The sequence below is a fragment of the Mytilus trossulus genome, chromosome 9 (assembly GCF_036588685.1).
Source record: "Mytilus trossulus isolate FHL-02 chromosome 9, PNRI_Mtr1.1.1.hap1, whole genome shotgun sequence".
Lineage (NCBI taxonomy): Eukaryota > Metazoa > Mollusca > Bivalvia > Mytilida > Mytilidae > Mytilus > Mytilus trossulus.
Window position 1 is genome coordinate 62,233,320 of NC_086381.1, and position 6,000 is coordinate 62,239,319.

Here is a 6,000-nt window from a genome sequence, read left to right on the forward strand (position 1 = left end):
GTGTTAACATATAACAAAAGGATTCGGAAACAAGGTTTCCCTTATATTAATCCGTCTCCCTGTAGAAAAAAGATAAAGGGAAATAACTGCCACTAAAAAGTTGATTTTTTTTCATCAGATCTTTCCTATATATATATGTGCCGGCGGCGGAGTGTGTTTACAGGACATTGTCGAGTGTCTCACCCAATTACGATCTTTATTATGCACGAACGACGCTATTAGCCAAAACGCTTCGAATCTACCAAAAATTGTTGCACTTGTTTAAACACGAGTACATTTTCCTCTTGATTAAGGTTATTGCAGCCAAATAGGAGTGTTTCTATATTGTATGGGAAGGGAATTTTTTTTATCGTACGTTTTCGGACAAGGGAGTAATTATTACACTCGAGGAGAAAATGCTTACTGCTCTCGATTCTACCACAGGTACAGTTTTTACTTTCTACAAGATTTCTCTTAAATAAATGTTCGTTTAGATTGCTACAATCCATCCGAAGTCTGGCATGAAGTATTTGTCCTTTCCTGTCTCCATAAAAATAATAATTTGGCATTTTTCTTACATTTTGATTAAGGTAACTTTTAAGTGTAAACTTAGATGGACTTAGTCTGATATCGTCCGGAATAGCATTCCAGGATCGAATAACTGAGGGGAGAAAAGATTTCTGGTAAAATGCAGTTCTACACTTTATATGTTGCGTGTCATTCGTTCGTCGTGTGTCATAATTATGAATATTAAACAATTGCTGAGGGATAATGTCGCTTAAATAATCGGGGGTCTTATTGTGAAACATTTCATGAAATTTTATAATTTTGTGTTTTTTACGTCTTTCTGATAGTAACTCCCATCCTGTTTCGTCGTATAATTTATTTATGGACGATAACTTAGTACCACCAGTAACTATCCTAGCCGCTTCAAGTTGCATATTTTCTAGTTTGTCACTTAAATAGTCTGGAATGTTGTCCCAAATGATATCTGTATATTCAAATAAAGGTCGGATAAAACTTAAATATATAGTTTGTAAATACTTTCTTTTCAATTTGAATTTCAAGGCACGAAATAAATTTAATCTAGGTGTTATCTTTTCAATTATTTTATTGACATGAGAATGCCATGAACCATCCTCATGAAAAATTAAACCAAGGTGTTTATGGCTTTCTACTTCTGAAATCATATCATCATTCATATAAAGAGGTGGATGATGGGGTTTAACTGATTTCTTGGAAACTGTCATAGCTTCAGTCTTTTTTGCATTAAAATTTACAAGCCATTGGACTGACCAATTGTTGATAGTCTCTATATCAGAATTAAGTTTGCTCGCTGCTGCATATTCATCTTCAACTACTATGAAAAGGGAAGTATCGTCAGCATATAGTTTTATATTACAGTCTATGTCGTTTACAATGTCATTTATATATACTAAAAAAAGTAAGGGGCCTAATATTGATCCTTGAGGGACGCCAGCATTTACACCAAAAGTATCAGAGGATTGACCTGAAATAACAACTTTTTGTTTTCGATTTGATAAATAGCTCATAAACCACTTTAATAGGTTTCCTCTTATTCCAATATTTTTAAGTTTATAAATAAGACCTTCATGCCAGACTCGATCGAAAGCACGACTTATATCAAAAAAGACAACACGAATCTCTTTTCCTGCGTCTAGAGCTTTGCCAAATAAATCTGTTATGTGTAAAAGTTGGTTAATTGTAGAATCTCCAGGCATGAAACCTGACTGGGCACTTGTTATTATTTTATGTTTTGTTAAAAAGTTGAAGAAGTGCTTAAAAACACAACGTTCCATACTCTTACCAATGATCGACAAAAGTGATATCGGTCTATAGTTTGACACCAGTTTTCTATCACCACTTTTGAAAACTGGTATAACGCTTGCTAATTTCCAGGTTTCTGGATACACAGCTTCACGTATAGATTTATTGAAAAGCTGAGCCAGGGGCCTACTTAACTCTCGAGCAGCATACTTCAGAAGCCTACCGCTAATTTCATCAGGGCCCGTCGCTTTAGTGACATCTAACAGAGACAAGTGATCAAACACTTCCTCTTCGGTTATTATAATATTGTTTAAAATTGGTATATCATCGGACATGGGGGTATTAGGAAAAGACGCTTTAGAATCATCCACGGTAGCTTGCTTACAAAAAAAGAGATTAAATGCGTTTGATTTTTCATTATCGTCTTCTATATATTCATTATTTACTAACAAAGGGGGGTAATTTGACGCTTTCGAAGGCTGTCCAGATAAATTTCTTAAAAGCTTCCACCAATTCTTAACATTGGTTTCTGGATTCTCTAATATATTTATTTGTTTGTTGAAAAGTCAAGTTTAGCTGTTTTTATGAAGTTTATGCATTGGTTCCTAACATACCGAAATTGTCGCCAAGAATCAGCAGTATTTTTCTTTTTTGCCATTTTATGAAGTCTTTTTCGGCGCCGAATTAGTTTTTTTATATGACCAGTTAGCCATGGCGGGTCTTGAGATCTAAACTTGACAAATTTACAAGGTATATGTTTTGCAGCTATTTTTAATATAGTTTCTGTAATTTTTGTCGCGGCAACATTTACGTCATTATTATTCATAGTATCATCCCAATTAACTTCACTCAGATCAAATTTATATTTAGTTAGGTCTGCGTGGTCATAGTCCCAAATCTTCCTATTAAAAACTTTATTTGGTGTTTTTTGAATGTTTATTATGCCACTCACAGGACAGTGATATCTTACATTAGCTTCCAAAATATTATCACCGACTTCAGTATATAAAAGTATGTCAGGATCATTTACTAAAATTAAATCCAGTAAAGATGAACTGGTCTCGCAGAAAAATGTCGGCTGATCAATTGCTTGGTTCAGGCCGTTTTGCAAAATAATATTTGTAAGTTTTGTGTTTCGATAATTCAACAAATTTTCGTTGAAATCGCCCGTTACTACTATTTTATCAATACCCGAATTGAAAGCATTTTCTATGGACAAATTCATATTATCCCAGTATTGCGCATTAGAATCAGGGGGTCTGTAAAATACTCCAAACAGACATTTACATTTTTGTGTGTTAATTTCTATCCAGAGACACTCTAGATTTTGTATTTCAAGATCATGACGTCGTTTACTTGGTATATTATCTTTTACATAAACTAAGACCCCACCACCGATTTTGTCTCCATCCCGATCCTTTCGATATGGATTTTTAAAATTATCTAATTTTAATTGGCTATCAGCTTTACCGGACTTAAGCCATGTTTCGGTAAGTAATATTATGTCCCTGTCCCCCAGCTCAGCTTCGACTATAGATTTTTTAGGGAGCAGGCTTTGTATATTTAGGCATGAAAAAGTCAAAAGATCTTTATAACGATAAAAATCTAACATATCAGTTGAACTATCGTTATGGTTATGCATGTAGTTATTCGGTGAGTCGGACGTTGGCCCCGGATTTAGTTCGATATCACCTGCCGTATAAATAATAAGAAAAATATATAAAAATAACTGACAAATCGATAAACAAATGTCATTTGTATTTTCATATCTACCCATCAAAGGAGTTGCTTTTTTGGTGTCTAAAACCCATCTTGTACTTTTTAGATACGAATTCAAACTTGATAGCAAACAGGTAGAACAACTTTGATTTTTAAAATTTGTTTTTAATTCGAAGTATAAATATATTGTGAGAGCCTTTGTGCCAATTTGGGCAAACAGATTAACTAATATAACGGTATGTAAATCGATCGAGTGAGACAGTCGAGTAGACCTGACATAGTGTAGCCCAACACGTGCCCTATATGTATTTAGGTCACTTCCCATTGTTTACATTTAGTGTAGACGAATATATTACAGAACAAAACACATGTTGGGAGCACTACAATAATAATAATATTAGTGGTAAGAAAATGATAAGTATAACACTGATACACACATCCGACGCCGGGACAACAAAAAGGAAGCAAATAAACAGTAAGTAACAAATATGTAATTATATAAACAAGTTTTAGCATTTTCTTTGGCTTGGGAGTTTACCCATGACAGGAAAATAAATAAATTGTACACAGATCACAATGCACGATAGAGAAATATTAATGCACATTTTAATTTCAATTTGAAGTATCCAAAGAAAGAGTAACCCTTAATTTGTTCATTTATATCTGAATTCATAAAGTGATTATCATTTAGAAAATACCGTCTCAATTAGTCACACACCTTCAATAAAAGAAAAGGGGGGGGGGGGTGTTACAAAAGGACAAAAACAAATGATCACCTATACATGCACGCTCAACTCGTTCTCAAAGAATCACTGCATGACTTAATATAAAGTGGGGAAATCATTGGTTTGGTTTGATTTGATTTGTTTTTGTATGTATTCCCGCTCGCCAGTTTACATATTACTGCCAAAATAAAATAAGCTCACCCACACATCCACACACATTGTATAAACACATTCATTCCCAATTCAATATATAAAGGTAAATATAGAATGATTAATACAACAGTATGATGTAGCAAATAACATAAAAAAAAAAACAAAACAACAAAAACACAAGGTAACAAAGTAAATTAGACAGAGTCAAACTGAACATGGTTAATTTTATTAGCGTCCACCGTTTCCAACATCTCCGGTAATGACAGACATAGCATTATCATCATGTGTTAATAATCGTTCTGTAGTAATAGTAGCAGCTGGTGCTTCATCTGGTTGTTCGGACCATTCGGTTGGGGGTTCAATTTCAAGCTCATCTAACATTGCAATGAAATCATCATTATTTCGTACTATGTGTTTGTCATCTTTGTTGTCTACAATATATATTTTGCCGTCGACCACCCATGATGATTTGAGCTTCTTGTTTCGTACCAGAAATCTGCCATAGTATGCAAGTTTACTTCTCAGCATTGTTAATTCTTGGTTAATGGAGATATTAGCAAGTTGAGGGTTTTTTCTGTTAAATTTGCTCAATCGAAGTAGAGATTCCTTAACTCTATGACTAGATAAGCGAATGATGATTGGGCGCGGACGATCAGAATGTTGCTTCCCAGTGCGGTGACTTATTACTATGTCACTCTGTGACATTTGTACATGCATTTGGCTTGCGATTTGGAGTATTTTGTTGTACTTACTTACTTATACCGTGTTATTATTTATTAAAAGTACTTTGTTTACGTAGATGCAAGTACATTCAACTATAACAAGTTTTATAACGTATAATTGAAACAAGAGGTATTTTTTTGGATCATAGAAGACCAATATTTAAAATTTATTCTCGTTTTTTTTTTGTGTTAAAAAAGACGAAAGACCTTGACAATGCACAGACTGTAGGTTAACAATATCAATTAAAATGGTGACTGGTGAAAAACATATATGTACTTTTGTAAAAGCTTAGGAAACGAAGGGCAGTCGTTTGGATGTGCGGGATGTAAAAGTATGCAGCAACGTTCAGTCGCAGAGGGATAATTCAATCCGACGCTCCCCACACAAACAGAATGCCACGATCTCTACACGTTAAGAATTTTGCAACAACTTTTCCCTACCATTATCCCGGACGGCCACTTTTACAGAACAAACCCATTGTATTTATTGTATATTTATTCGCGTCCGAAATATGTATGCATAACTGCCACTGGACTTCAAAGAACCTACTGCCAATCAATCAGAACAATTCATCTTCAGATGTACAATGCACAACAGATTTTGTTCATACTCTATTAAATACCAAATGAATATAAATTTTATCCGAAAAATCCAAGATTCAATTATATACTGTGCATTAAATCCAGAGTAATAGGTGATCACTTTTTTTACAAATTTCTTTAGAATTGTTACCATCATATGTTACATAAAGATATTTTAAACAATTATTAATACAATTAACGGTACCAATTTTCTTGCACCAGATGCTTAATGTATGATTAGAAAAAAGAGGCAAATGACAAAGGAACATTCTCATCATTAACCGAAAATAAACTGAAAACGCCATGATGGTAAAAAAAAAAAAAAAAAAAAA